We start from the raw sequence: 16,673 nt of genomic DNA, 5'->3' as shown, positions 1-16,673 counted from the left end.
AAAAACAATCAAAATCAAGTCGAGTCGCGTCCTCGTGTGCAGACTGCAGCAAGCGAATGGCAGTGACGGGAGCGCACGCGCTGGCACGGGTCTTCAGGTGAAACTAGCTCCAGCGCCCCTAGCGGCCTCCGGCTCCGGCGACATGTGCGGTTGGAAGCGTGCGCCGCATAGGGCAGAGAGCACACTACCCAATATTCTAGTACACTGTACTAGTACACTCTACTGCGCACAGCTGTTTACGTCCGCCATTTCTCCTCGTATTGAACTTTATAAACCGCTGTTGCGCACTCCAAAACAAATTAAACCTTGAAGCGTTTTTAAATTACAAAACTCACGTATTATTTGGTCCTAGTAAAGATAGGTCAATTATATTATAACGTGCACGTCTTTTTCATTACATTAAATGAATTATGCGGCGTGTGCGACGAAACCTGGCAGCAAGCAACCCTGGGCGTCGCACCAGTCGTACGGTGCAGTCGCATTGCGACGCGTGCGATCGCACCTTTTTTTTCGCTCCAGTCGCAGCATGTGACTCCAGTTTCCAACATGGACGTCTCTCCTGCGGAAGCGTTTCTGGAGAGCCTAAAACAAATCCAACAGAGCAAATGTTGCAACAATTACTTCAACAGCTGCAGGGAGTACAAAACTTCCAACAACAGATGTTTAATGAATTTCAAAATCTTAAAACTTACGTGGACGAATCCATCAACAATCTACGGTAAATGAAAAGGAAGAGAGCTGGGGATAACCCCGGGACTCCACAACCGCGAAAAACGAAAAATGTAGTAGTCTCCGACTCCTCCAATAATGAATTATCGACCCCACATGGCCAATAGATCACGAGTATTGGAGGAAAACATCGAAATTTGGCGCTGGAACTGCCGCACCTACCAAAAGAGGGCAGCAGCCCTACAACAATTCATTAATACATCGTTAACCCGACCAGATATAATCTGCCTCCAAGAGGTAGGAAATAAGCCGGTACGGCTACGGGATTACTTTACATATCAGGTCCCCAAGCATTCGAAAGTAGCGACGCTGGTGATAAAGAACACCACAGCTAGTATACATGAGCCCCTTGAAGGCTCAACTCATCACCAAATTATTGAAATTCACACGAAAAAGAGGGGGAAACCTAAATTTTTCATTGTTAATATATACAGCCCCCCCCCCCAAAAAAAAAGGCACAGATTTTGAGAACATCATTGAATTAATAATTGGCAAAATGAATCACAAAGATAAATTAATTGTGGCCGGTGATTTCATTGAACCTCACTCGCACTGAAGATACGTAAGGGATTAGTCAAAGGGCACCAGGCTGGTGCAGGTCGCGGACAAGTTCGACCTAGAACTACAAACGCTGCTGCTAGCACCCACCAGACTGGGGAACAGTGTGAGTTTAGACACTTACCCCGATCTGACGTTTACCAAAAACGTAGAGGCAGCGTCTTGGAAGAACCTAGATGAAACACTAGGCAGTGACCATTATATTGTCAGTCTATCAACCTCGTCACCAAAAATCCGTAGACAGCTTGGAACAGCCAACATAACCGAGTGGGGAAAATTTAGAAATTATCTCTTTGCAGAAGGGCAGATAGAGGATGTAGGGGCGCGCCCTAAGCGCGCTCCCGATTGCAGCGCCAACACAGCGTTGCGCACGCAAGACGCGCGAAATAAACACAGATTGCATCTCACCGTATCTCTGCGTTCGTTGTGTGCTGACTAGAGTGTACTAGACAATGGTCGAGTGGGCCGAACGGCGCTCTGCCGCTGAGGCGCCGCGTGTGGAAAAATAGTGCGAGGGCGCTGCGAGCGAACTGAATTGGGGCGGAGACGCGCTCCGCGGCATATTCAACGTACTTTCGCTGCGGGCGCCGAGGCCGATTGCGCATAGTACGTTTAGTATCAGCGAATGCCACGAGCGCATGCGTGAATGCCTGAGTGACATGACGTCACGCCACAGTTGATTACTTAAACGACTAACTCAATAAACCTGGGTTCATTCCTGTTTCGGCGTCTGTTACTTCGGTACGCTCTTAAAATAGCGCTTTATTTCAACTGCAAATGTATGTTTAAACCATTTTGCCAAACATATATATTTGAGGCATAGATTATACAACGCGACGTCTTCAATTTTGCTGTCGTTGTCAAGCGCGTCGTCTGCTAGCGATCGCGCGTTGGCTACGCGGACGCTGGCGGCCGCCCAGTTTTTCTATCAGAACCTCTGTGCAGTACATTTTTTAATGGTTTAGTTGCTTCGGTGCGCCCATGATTCTTGACGGCCGGTGCCAAATATAGTTTTAGCCAGGTGAACTGCTGTTCTTACCACTGTCCTCTAAAAGTAACTGGTATCTCCGCACCATGACGGCTACGTAAGAAAATTCTTCTTGTTGGTGGATATTGATCAGGGCCAATGATCGAAGAAAACAATATTAGAGTGAAATAAACCAGATTTATTAACTGCGTGGCGCGAAGAATGACCAATGTATTTCTAGATAATTAAATCAAAGGGTACATAGACATATATACTTACGATATATATAGCTAAGTGAAAAATTAACAAATATTCTGAATGCAATAATTGAAATAAAAAAGTGAGAACTCGCGACCGGAATAAGCGCACGTGTTTGCAGTAACAAACACTTATTAGTGAATACTAGAAATAAAACTCTCATTCGCAGCAATAATATTCATAGCAGGCAAAACCATCTGATATATATATATATATATATATATATATATATATGTGTGTGTGTGTGTGTGTGTGTGTGTGTGTGTGTGTGTGTCCTGCTTAACAAGTTCCTAGCTCTCATTCAATATACACGCCCCGTTTTGGGGCAGCCTGTAAATCTGCTAACTTGATTGAGACAAGGAAAACTTTGACAGTCTCACCATCTTTGCGACCCATTAAAACTGGGTGCCCCATGTGGTACGTACACTTATCTTTTTCAACGAACGCAACAGATCTGCTCATATCTCTGCGTGTATGTGAGACATGCCGTTCTTTTAATTGTTTCATTAGGGTAGTTATGATAGTGCACCGGATAACTGAACGCAGCCGTTTATAATATACAAGCTGCAGAGTTGAGCGGTCATACATTTGGGAACGGCATTATACATTTATGTATGCATGCATGCATAAATGTATAAATGTAAAAACGCTCAACTCTGCAGCTTGTATATTATAAACATGAAATATAGGATAAGCGTAACATGTTTTTCTCGGAAATCAGACTCGAGAATAATTTATGTTGTTTACACCCCCAGAAATAAGACGAAGAACGCAGCCACCTGCTTTTTTCTTTTTTTAATATAAGCAAATTCTTCGGTTTTACGTGACAAAACCACGATATGATTATGAGGCGCCCGGCTTAGTTTTTGCCACCTGGGGTTCTTTAAAGCGCACCTAAATAGAAGTACACGAGTCTTTTTCCATTTCGTTCCCACCTGGATTTAACCCGCGAGCTCCAGTTTAGCAGCGCAAAGCCGTATCCACGATATAGGCACTAAAAAGCCTACCGCGCAGGCTTTCTTTCTTTTTTTTTGAAGTATCGACTGGAAAAAAAAAATTCCACGTACGGCTTACGTTCAAAGATTAGCATATAGAATGGCTAACTATAAAACCGTTTTCGGCGCTCGAGGTGCGACTGCAATAAGTAACCCCGTACCAATTACTCCGCATTCTGTTAAGCAAGAAAGGCGGAAACTTGACTGTTGCACTGCAGTTTACTCATTTTTTTAAAAATCTATATCAATGCTTCCCGTAAATGTACAAGGCGCCGGATGGGGCAGATATGCTTTACTTCTTTGAAGCGGCAAGCAGGAAGGTTCCATATGTTGCTTCGTCTGCGTTTCGCAAGACCTACTGATAGAAAACTATATGCGTAACAATACACACGAGAGATACATGCTGCTTGAAGAACGAGAAAAGTAATTTTTTCTCCAAAGGGAACCGTACAATAACATAGTAGAATGAAAGCCGACACTGCGGCCGCAATGCACGCGCAATCATTGAGCGGCATTAGAAAATAATAAAAAATAAATAAATAAAAGAAAGAAAAGGAATTTATTCTTAAGGCATAACTACATGTCACATGCAATTATGAACCCCATTTGATCGGTCTGAACGCAAATACCAGTGCGCGAAGTTGTACGAATGACCCTGCCGAGCAGTATCGCCAGCAGTTTCCAGCGGCGCGACCTTGATGCGGCCCAATCCACTTCGACCGCAGCGCCGCCCCAGTATTTTTCCACGTCGGGCGCCTCACTGCAAAGCATGCGCCGCCCCAGCCGCTCGTCACACTCGACCATATTCTAGTACATTCTAGTGCTGACGTGCGTCCCGCCGCTCGTATACAGGCGGTGTTCTATAGGCGTCGTATATCGCGACCACTATTGACCCTTTTCGCGGAGCAGTTTGTTTTAGAGAAACGAGATGGCGCTCACGGTGGCGCGCCATACCTCTCCTCAGCGACCGCGCACGAATACGAAACCATTACTGCTTCTACCTTGCTTATGTGCGATCAGCTGTCGGAAATGCAACTGAGTTTTCGCTAACACACTGTGTTCCAATCATGCTAGATTGAATCATGTTGATTGAAGACGTGTGCAGTAGTTGGCTGCAAAAATAGTGACTGGCATGTTAAGGAATAGAATGAATTTGTGTGGCCAAGTTCGCGGAACGCTGCTGCAACTGTCCGAACGTGTTACCGGTACTTCGAGATGTACGGCTTTCCTCGAGGATACAGAAATTGGCTAATCCGCCAGCCTTATATCGCTAACCTTCAAAGGGCTTCATCTCCTGAACGTCGGCAAGAGTGAGTACCACTCGTTATACAATGACAAAGGGAGTAGCGCGCCGCTTCTGTCATATAGTAAGTTTCGCACACGTTATCTATACACATCTGTCCCAAATGGCAGGAAAACTTACGCCCACTCTATCGCCGACGTATCAAAATAAGTGAATGGGCGAACACTTGAATATATGCCCACTGTATACGCACAATAAATTACGGACTACACCTATGGTGCACGAATGGTCGAAGCTGAATATTTCGTGACGGTCCACAAGAGTAAGCGAGTTACTAGCCGTAATATATATGTGCTACAAGGTATTACAATGTACAAAACAGCTACGTTGCAAGCCTTGTGCGCTGCAAGAACAAATTTATCAACTGAGCACACCCGCGAGTGATTAGGCAGAAAATAATCAGATAGCGGCCGCACCGAGGAACTTCACTGAGTCAGAAACGTACAAGCCACCGCATCAAAATATTTGCCAAATAAAGAACAAAGAGTAAAACACACTAATCCTGACTGAATTCATAATCGGAAAGCTTGGATAGCTTGGAATACACATTTAGCCCCGCTTTTAGAACAAGCACCATATACGCTGCTTGCGCCGTGTGGACATAGCTTAATCAGCTCCGAAAGCGCTTTTGCATGTTCTATGAAGCTGTGATCAAAGCTTCATGTCGTCCACCTAGTCACCGTCTACGATTTCTCCGAAAACAGAGGTTTTCTAAGCCGCGCCGGCGTCATACACTTCCATTGCAAACAAGGAGGCAACGGAGGCAGTTGAGGCAAGCAATGGACGCGTCACCATGTGATCAAACATGGCAGCGCCCACGGGATCTCCGCAAAAAGGGTCAATAGCTTGGCGACACGGACGTACGTATGTGATGGCTACGAACACGAGTCTCACGTCGGCGGACGACGGTACTCAACAGCAACCGCAGTCAACGATGAGCAACGAGAACCATTCCCTCGCCATCGACATGGAAGCAGTCTCAAACGTCCAGGTGCGTCTCCCGCCATTTTGGCCGAAGAACCCGGACGTACGCACGTGATTCGGCCACGGCGCCCACCGGCCACGGCGCTCACCAGGCCGCGGCGCTCACCAGGCCGCGGCGCTCACCAGGCCACGGCGCTCACCAGGCCACGGCGCTCACCAGGCCACGGCGCTCACCAGGCCACGGCGCTCACCAGGCCACGGCGCTCACCAGGCCACGGCACTCACCAGGCCACGGCGCCCACCGGCCACGGCGCCCACCGGCCACGGTCCAGCACGCCGGCCACGGTCCCACACGCCGGCCACGGTCCAACACGCCGGCCACGGTCCAACACGCCGGCCACGGTCCAACACGCCGGCCACGGTCCAACACGCCGGCCACGGTCCAACACGCCGGCCACGGTACGAGTACGCCTGCCACGGTACGAGTACGCCTGCCACGGTACGAGCACGCCTGCCACGGTACGAGCACTGCCTGCCACGGTACGAGCACGCCTGCCACGGTACGAGCACGCCTGCCACGGTACGAGCACGCCTGCCACGGTACGAGCACGCCTGCCACGGTACGAACACGCCGACCACGGTACGCCGACCACGGTACGCCGACCACGGTACGAGCACGCCGGCCACGGTACGAGCACTCCGGCCACGGTACGAGCACTCCGGCCACGGTACGAGCACTCCGGCCACGGTACGAGCACTCCGGCCACGGTACGAGCACGCTGGCTGAGGTACGAGTACGCCGGCCACGGTAAGACACCGGCCACGGTATGACACCGTGATTCGTATCGTTCAGACTCCCGACTTTAACCGGGCCGCTTCAATAGCCGGGGGCCCATGTAGCAGCACGAGCAGCGCGAGCAACGCGCGGAACTGCTGTCGACGCCGTCGGCGTTTTGCCCGGGTTCACAGCGAACGCGCGCGGCGTCCGTGACTATTGCCGGTGCCCATGGCAGCGGCTCGGAGGTTTTCATCCAGATGAGAATCACTCGCAACGCCCGAACTTCATGGGTTGACGAACTTCCCCTCGTGATGCTCGGAATTCGCTCGGCAATTAAAGAAGACCTCGGATGCACTGCAGCTGAAATGGTGTACGGCACCTCCCTTCGCCTCCCCGGTGAATTTTTCGCCCCGGCTCCTGCCCCCGACCTGTCTTCCATGGGGTGCGGGGGGAGGGGGGGGGGAGCGTTTTAGGGGCGCGCCCAGGCGCGCTCCCGATTGCAGCGCCAACACAGCGTTGCGCAAGACGCGCGAAATAAACACAGATTGCATCTCTGCGTTCGTTGTGTGCTGACATGCGACCCGCCGCTCGTTACAGGCGGCGTTTTATAGACGTCGTATATCGCGACCACTATAGAAGATATCAACCAGTGGTCCGAAGACGTGCGAACAGCACACTCGACTAACTCCAAGAGCATCACTCTGGCGGTGGAACACCCCGCTGTAGACCCACATTTATTACACTTACGGGACTGTCGAAGAGGCCTCACAAAACGCTGGAAGCGTCAGAGACTTAGCAGAAAACTCAGAGCAAGAATAGAGGTAATTGCACAACAAGCAAATGATTACGCGCAGAAACTAGAAACAGAAAATTGGCGGCAGCTCAGTGATGCCCTAAGGGTAAACCTCGCCACAAAGAAAACTTGAAACATACTTAGAAGTATGTTAGACCCAGCAGCAACAAAATCCGAATCGTCACACGCCTTTGAAACCATAGTGGGTGAATTCCAGGGCACAGAAGGCGAACTCATAACAAAACTCAAAGAAAGATAGATGGGGGAACCAATTATTCAGTCATACTCGAAAGCATACGATGGACCCCCGAACGAAATTTTGGACGCCCCCATAACGGAAGCAGAGCTTTTCTCAGCAACCCAGGTAGCTAAGAAAAATACAGCGCCTGGGAAGGATCGGTTAACTAATGCAATGCCAGGGAACATAAATCATGAACAAATTAAGAAACTAACTGACTACTTCAACAGAGATGTATGGCCAACCGGGAAAATTCCAGAACAGTGGAAAGAGGCAGAAATCATTTTGATACCTAAACCCGACAAGGCTCATAACATACAAAACCTCAGGCCGATCTCACTCACGTCATGCCTGGTAAAACTTTTTGAGCGAGTGATCCACACAAGACTTAGAAACTATATAGAAGACAATAACCTCTTGTCAAACTACATGTATGGCTTCAGGCCACACTTATCGACACAAGATGCATTCCTAAGACTGAACGAAGAGGTACTGAGCCACATTCCAACAGGCAGTGAACATTTACTAGCGGCCCTAGACCTCAAAAGCGCATTCGATACCATCGCGCACGAACTGATATTGAAATAACTTGAGAAAACCAGCTGCGGTGAAAAAAAAACTTACAGTTATATCAACTCTTTCTTGGGGAATAAAACTGCCACTATCGGCATAGGAGAAACCCGATCCGGCTCTTTCAATATGCCAAATAGGGGCACACCACAAGGTGCCATCCTCTCAACCCTACTGTTCAACTTGGGGATGAATAACCTAGCCCATAGGCTGGAAAAGTATCCAAATCTGCATTTTGCTCTATATGCAGATGACATTACTCTTTGGGCGACAAAAGGCTCGATCGGAACAAAAGAACCAGTTCTTCAAGATGCCATAAACATAGTGCACGATTTCGCCACTAAGAACGGAATGAAATGTGCACCTGAAAAATCTGAATGCATTACGGTACACGGAAAATATTACAACAAATCTGAAAAGGCTGAACTGAAGCTTGGAGATTCGACACTTAAGGAATCCCAAAAAGTGAGGATTTTAGGGCTGTGGATACAACCCAATATTAGAGCAGACCATACCCTAAAAACTCTAAATAATTCAGTAAAACAAACCACGAGAATGATAGGAAGAATTACGCGGAACGGGAGAGGACTAAGCGAATCAGACGCATTAAGACTAGTTCAAGCTTTTGCAATAAGCAGAATTACCTACAGCCTTCCGTATCACGAGCTTAACCGTAAAGAGACAGAGCAGGCAGACATCCCAATACACACGGCATATAAGGCCGCCCTGGTTCTATGACTGCATGGGGACCTCCACGGAGAGACTCGAGGCTCTTAGGGTGTACAACATCTTTGAATGCTAATGCTCACACAACGAAAACGCCTTAATATGTCACAGGCGGGCAGGAGGGTCCTAGAAGAGCTGGGATACCCGATCAACCCACACTACTGCAGCAGCGAACTAGTGGACTTATCGAGGGAGATGCGAGAAAAACTAACGATCTCCCCCATCCCCTAAAAAATGAACCCAAAATATCATGCAGGCAGGCGTAATGCCCGATCCAAACAATTAGAAAAACGATTCGGTAATAACCCCGACACAGTATACACGGACGCAGCACGGAACATTAAGGGACACGTTATCGTGCCTGCTTCGGGACCCTCCGGTATTCCAAGAACCATAACAACAGCTTCAGTCCGCACAGCCTGCATCAGCACAGCGGAGTCGGCTGCAGTGGCCCTGGCGATAAAGACACGGGAGGGAGAAGACAGGCCTGCCTACGTCCTCACGGACTCCCAGGCAGCCTGCCGACTCTTCCTCCACGGAAGGATCCCTAGGATCGCCCTTAACATCTTGCGCGATCGACTAAGACAAGAACATCACATTGTATGGTGTCCGGGGCATGTTGGTGTCACTGGTAACACAGGGGCAGACGCTCTTGCTCGCGAGACTTCAAACCGAGCAAGGAATGACACCCCAATCGGAAACAACAATCAAATACTAGCATGCGATGTTTTAGAACATCAGCGTCGTTCTCGCCAAGAACTAGCCGCGCCAAACCCGCAATTAACAGTGGAGGAGGTTCGCCTATACAGAAAAATCCAGACAAACACCTACCCACATCTGGGGCGATGGCTTGCCATCTGGCCAACTAGATATGCTAGTCAATGCCCCTGGTGTGGGGGGAGGCCATCCTTGCCCCATGTGACATGGGAGTGCCAATCACGACCCCAAAATTCAAATTCACCCCGTTTAGCACAAAATTCCTTTAGGGAGCCTTGGGCAGCCATCCTCGCCCGGACTGACCTGGAGACTCACTTTAGCCTCCTCGACCAGGCACGGTGCGTGGCGGTGGCCACTGGAGTCCTGGATTAAGGACCCACCCTCCGGCCCCCTTAACCCCATTTTTCATAAATAAAGTTATTTCTCTCTCTCTCTCTCTCTCTCTCTCTGGATGAGCACGATTATGCATCTGCTGTTCCTGCGTCATCGAGCTCGCCTTCATCCACTGCGCCGTCATCAGGTGTGCCTCAGGCGTGCCAGGCTACTCTGATGACCCCGAGGCAGTTGTTCAAGAGAAACAGCAGTGGGAATGCCCGTTGCAGTGGCGCCCAGCAAACCTTGCTGAATGTGTACCGTCGAGTGCAAAATTTTAGAGACCACGGGAGCGGCGACTAAACTAGACTAAAGTCCCTATATAAGAAAAGTACCGCCATCTACTTTTTCCTCCGCCCTCTCCTCTCCTAAAACGCTTCTTTTTTCTTTATTTTTTGCTTGCGAAAGCAAGTTGACGGGGGCGCACCTAGTAATTCCACGTTGAAGCTTTCAGGCCGGGCGCGCGCCGCCGCCGGCGACAGCGGCTGCGCAGAGGACTTTCAACACGGCTCTGAGGCGGAAAAAAAATATAAATAAGTGAAAGCGCGCGCTATCATCGTTCAATCGGAGATACAGGAGAGAGAAAAGCGGCGTTGATCAAAGGATGGCGGTACAGGCTCGCAGGTCCCTCGAACTTAGGCGCGCAGCCGTCAGAAAGCGCAGCGATGCAGTTTAGTCGCCGCTACCGAGGTCTCTAAAATTTTGCACTATACTGTACATATATGATGCTACGAAAAGAGCAACCGGATGTAGCGATCACGCAGATGTGCGAGAGGTTGAGCGAACTGACCGGTGTAAGCTTACGGAAAGATTTCGATGTGAGAAGCACTGCCAAAAACGACGGTGAGCTACGGACGCCTCCACGGAAGCGGCCTAGAAGGGAAGGCTGTAAGAGGCGCCTGCATACTTATGATAGCTTCACACTGACCGCACTAAGAAACTGCGTTCACGGCTTTTTCCGCCGCAACGAGATCCCAACAGTGCAAAGATTGCTGCGGAATTAGCATCCACTAACACAGAAGATCTGCCGACCCTTCAGCCGTCGACCATGCGCCGCCTCCTCCTGGACATAGGCTCCAAGAGCGAGAAACGTGGGAGGAACTCCTTGCTCATCGAGCGCGAAGATTACCACTCCAGGCGCGTGGAGGAAATCCCTTCGCAGTCATGGCAGAAGGCAGAGATCCACGACTCGGTAGCCTCGAAGGCGATCCCGTGCCATGCCGCCATGACCAAGAAGCAGCTGCTTGACACTGTGGCCACCGTCAAGACCAAATTTATCAAGTACTGGGTTGATGCGGCTGGCTGTGTTGTGCTCAGGCTCCCTCCATATCACTGTGAGTTTAACCTCATAGAACTCATTCGGGCACAGATTTAAAATGTAGTAGGAGCTATGAACACCACATTCAAGACCAAGGAAGTGCACAAAATTCTCCTTGCTGAAGTGCAGAAAGTCACACCAGAGAACTGGGCCAAGGCTGTGCAGCATGTGAAGGGCATCGTAACACACTTCTGGGAGATGCGTCGCTTTAGTGCCAAGATGGAGCCAATCATCATCAACCTGGGAAGTGAGAACAGCAAGTCTGAATCGGAGCTTTCAGGCATTGAGCCTTTGCCAGGGTAACGAACTGAATCATACCAGCTTAAAGCACCCTAGTCAAGGTTCGGCAGCCGTCTGAACGCCTCCTCAAGTATATTGCCCTTAACGAACAAATTGCAGTGCATCACATGCTGCACTGGGTGCTGCACCATGTGCAAGTACGCTTGATTTTAAATTCTGGTGCTTTATGTACCGAAGCAACATATGAGCTATGAGGAACACTAGTGGAGGGCTTGACTGTGCCCGCTGCCACGTCTCACCTCGACTACACGATGGCTGACGCACGCTCCCCAGGCACCCTCACTGCTGCTGCTTGGCTGTGCCCGCTGCCACGTCTCACCTCGACTACACGATGGCTACATCCATGCTCACCTGAGCCCCTGTGGTGCGATGTCTCAACAGACCTTCCCCGCCCTTTTGTTCTGGCTTCATTATGTCGCACCGTTTTCCGCTCTCGGCACGACATATATCACCCAGGTATTCGGGCTACTCAGCGCCTTCTCACCCAGCGCTATGGCCCCGGAATTAACAGTGATGTGCGTGCTTCGACGCGCATGTGTATACCCTGCCAGACGACAAAGGTCTCCCGTCATACCAAGATACCTTCCCATGCCGTCCTTCCACCCAGGCGTCGTTTCGACCATGTCCATCTCGACATTGTGGGCCCTCTACCCGTGTCTAAAGGTTACCGTTATATAACACTCACCATGCTCGACCGTTTCACACGCTGGCCAAAGGCTGTTCCCATTCATGACATCACTGCTCAGACCGTTTCCCGCGCTTTCATTTCTGCTCGACGCGTGATGACCGAACCCCTTGCAGTATACCGCAGCGATCACAAGGCTACTCTGCTCACTTTCACAAAAATTGAGTGGTGAATTTTTTCATGTTCAATAAATGTGCTTCACTGCCACCATTATCCATTGATGCATATCTCGTTAATCACAAGGGCGCACTCCAGTAAACATAATGTTGATGGCAAAGGGAATGGTTAGGTTAACAAAGGGACAAGCTTAGCTTTGCAACCATCTTCACGGAGTGGAAGGGCCAACAAATTTTTTATCCATCCAGGTCCCTTTCACGTAAAAGTATTTGAAGGGGTACATTACTTGTACTCAAGTCACTTGAAACTGAATTGTCCAAAACATGCTTTCACTCAGAACATTACAAAGTCTTCAGCAGGTCCTTCTGTTACCACAGCTCTGGCTTAGTAGTTTAAGCATCCGCCTCGCATGCAGGAGGTGTGGAGTTCTATCCCCACTGCCACCGGGTACCCATCGGTGATGCAACGGGTAGAAGCTTTCCCTTGGCCTGGTGCTCTGCTTCTCTGGGGTGAAATGCTTGGAAAATGGGTCTTTAACCCGTCCTTGTGTAAATTGTACAATTGTACAATTCAGCAGGACAGCCAAAAGCAGTGCGTGTGCGGCATCGGTCTCCAGCCAGTGTGTGAAACACTGAAGTCAGTACTTTAGTCTATCAATAGGTAGAAGTGGGTCAACGTCAAGAAATGTATTTTCTCGGCTCAAGCGTAGAGAAAATATCAGTGCAGTCGTCTTAGGACCAGTCTCTAATGTGTTCCATCCCCATTACAGTGGATTAAAGTATAGTGAGAAATGACATTTTTTTCACTTGTGTTTCCTCTTCTCTGAACAGTGGACAGTGACAGTGGGCAGCAAGTTGACTTCATTGAGTCAGGATTTCTCCTTTCATGGCAAGGCAAGAAAAGCTTTAACTTCGTCTGTTGTCTCGACATGAAGTTGCATTTTGCATGGATCAGTGCATCCACAATTGCCTCTCCGCAGTCTGATCGGCGATACTCAACCATAGTTCTCAGTCATGTTCTGTATCTCCTCATGAACCCTCCCAATGGGCTCCAACGATGAATTATCAATTAACACCTGACAGAGGGACAGAGATGTAAAGGCTTTTGTTTTAGTGTCAATGCTATGCATGCATGTACATCTGTTGAAGTTGAAATTTATTTGCAGCATCACGATGCGGGAATGCTCGGGCAAAAAGTGAAAATCAATTCACTTGAGAAGCACCCGAGCGCCCATATACAACGCATACAAAAAGGGCTACAGTATACCAATGTTGTACACGTTCCTCTAAAACAGGAACGAAAGCTCGTTCCTCGTTCCTTCCCAATATTGAACTGAGTTCACAAGTTACTTCAATGCAAAAGAAACGCGTTCCTGTTACACTTCGAACATTGGAATGTGTCGTTATAGTAATGCTACATTTTATGATGATTTATTTAATATATAGTGTCGGATTATCCTGAGGCAAAATAAAATGAGCAATCTAAAACTCTCATCGAACTACGTATGTTACACAAATTTGAACATCTACGGCCGCAGGTTATCTGGGAATAAAAAGAATCCAAAGAAGCGCTCCTATATAATTTTTTTCAGGGAGTAAAGATGTCTAACTGCAACTTTGGTGCTCATCTATTACAAGTGCAAAACATATGGCACTTTACACTTCGGTCTTCAAATGCGCAGTCAGGATATTGCGCTTCAGATGTGCAAATAGAAAGTTACTCGCATGCACGAATATAATTAAATTTCTTGCACAAGAAACCACATAAAAAACAATACATAGGCATTTAATGAATGCTAATTGCAGTATGAGCACGAAAAAGAAATGCGCAGAATACATATTCGCAACTTAGTTAAGTCCCGTGTTTGAACTCGGTAAGAGTTGCATCTCGATGTTGGTGCCTGACAGACGAACCCGTTTTTCAAGCGAAGCTTGTATTGCTTCACAAGTGTTGGCGGTGGTGGTGGTGTCACACTAAAACCCTATCGTAAACGTGTCGAAAACTCGCGTCTCGTTCACTTGGCATATACCAAAATTGGCAAGGAAAGGTACGAATGTAAAACTAACATGACTGATAGATCATGACGTCAATAACATTACATGCACGACTAACTATAATAAAATCACGTCTGGCGCATACCTGCATTGGATATGCGCGTATGAGCCAGGGACAAGAATGAAAGGAAGGTAGTAAAAGAAAGACTGAAATAAAGGAAGGAAGGAAGGGAGAACGAAAGAAAGAAATCACGTGTGGCTCATACCGGGGCTGCACACTTGACCTCTGCTCCCAGAATAGAGCAGGTGCAGGGAAAGCTGCGCTCGCGCCGGATTACGTGACGCATTCGACCAATCAGGGTCGTTTGGTGTGTCACGGGGAGGGAAAGGAATGGGGCTTGGCACGTGCTCCGACGGGCTTCTCAAGCCTCCGATCAGTTTGGGCGTCCGGATGACCGGGAAGGCCCGTGCGTGGTGCGTTCCGCCGAGGAACAGGCTGCGTTTGAACGACAGTGCCGCGAACTCACTCGGGAAAGGGCTCGTCGTCGACGTGCCATTTTAGCATGAGGGCTTCCGAAGCCCAGGCGAAACGTCAGCGAAGACGCGCGGACACCAAGTTTCGGGAGCGTGATATTGAGGCCAAATGTCAGCGAAGAGACGCCGACCGTGAGTTTAGGGCAAAAGAAGCAGAACGCCTGCGACAGCGTCGTCTTGCCACAAGCTTCGCATACCCCCATTTTTTGACAGGGTAAGGGCTGGTGATTTTTTCGTTAGCTCTTCGTTGGCGATGTTGAAGAGCCGTTCCTCCGAAGCGCTTGAGGGTAATGCCGTGTTCTACTTGAGGAAAAGTTGGTTCAATCCCTCGAAGTTCTTCATCTGCGACAGCGGATAGTCCACTGGTGCGAGCAAGTACCGCGACAGCTCATCCTGTGCCTCGGCTGGAAGGGTTCGGTGCCCGTGAGGACTGGAAGCTTTCCATCCGCCGCGAAGTCCCTCGAGTGGCACTGCGATCCTGACGTCATGGTTCCTTTGTGGGAGGCCGGCATTCCGGCATGGAGGAAAGAAACTACAGGAGGGAGAATCACGTGGCAATCTTGAAGCCTAGCAATAAAACGATACAACAGAGATCATACAACAGAGATCTCATGAAAAAAATGCCCCACAGTCACGTGACAGGCAAGCGCTATAGTTCTTTTCGCCTCACGCGTGGTCGCCCATCCGCCCTGCGTGACATGCTGTGTACGTGCGTGCGTCTCTTCAATGCCGTGGAACGTTTACGGAAGGAACGCCGTTTCCTCTTCCATTCCTTTATGAACGTAACGAGTTACCGTTACAGTTCCACTGACCCTTAATGGAAAGGTGGCGTTACTCCGTTCCTCCGAAAAGGAACTAGTTCCAGGAACGCCGTTTCGTACAACACTGCATTAGACACATAGGTGTATGTTGTCCTGTCTAATGCATGTTCTTTTTTCACACTGAACCCTCACTGAGTCTTGGGACTCTTCACTCAGGCCCAACACCACATGCTGTTTGAATGAAAAAACAAACACAAGGTCCGTTACTAGTCTTTGTCTCAAAGATGTCTTGCCACAACACTAAGTTAACACGATCAACAGTGAAAAGTTGACCCAGCAGCATTGCCTCGTGTACTGCTCTATAATGGTACTCTGCATAAATTACTTTTGTTACAGTATCTGATGAATTAAATATTGCCTGTTTATACCATCGAAGTTATCCAACCGACTTTGCATATGGCCACTCATAAGCATAATTCGCGCGGCTCGTCGAACCACAAATTATGGCGGAAAATCCCTGCAATGGCAGCCCAGCGCAACGTCACGCAACGTCAAATTGACGTTTACGAAACGGCCCTTCCTGTGACGCTCTTCACGGGATATTCCTTCAGCCAATTAACAAGCTGACATGCCGGCTAAAGGACCTTAATGCCGGCTATCTTGGAACGCCACCACATAATCGCGAAATTACAGATGCATTACACGCGTTTCTGTATGCTACCGTCCACTTTCTTTTTAAAGCGCTAAAGTCGCAATATAGGTGCCAAGGATCACAAAAAAGTATTACTCGATACAATTTGCAGCTCCACGTCACGTTTCGTCATTCTGAGGAACACCCAAAATTGCATTTTGCAAAACTTCCGTCTCCCGGCACAAATTTAAAAACACGTGACCTCTGGAGAGCCAATGAGACAGCCAAGATGGCGGATAATGGCCGCCGTGCAGCGGCCATGCGTGTCGAGCATAGCACTTCTAGTTTTTTTTTTCTAGTATGTCTCTGGAGCAGTGGCGTAGCCAGAAATTTTGTTCGGGGGGG

This window comes from Dermacentor silvarum, chromosome 1 (assembly GCF_013339745.2).
Source record: "Dermacentor silvarum isolate Dsil-2018 chromosome 1, BIME_Dsil_1.4, whole genome shotgun sequence".
NCBI lineage: Eukaryota > Metazoa > Arthropoda > Arachnida > Ixodida > Ixodidae > Dermacentor > Dermacentor silvarum.
This window is presented reverse-complemented; position numbering follows the sequence as displayed.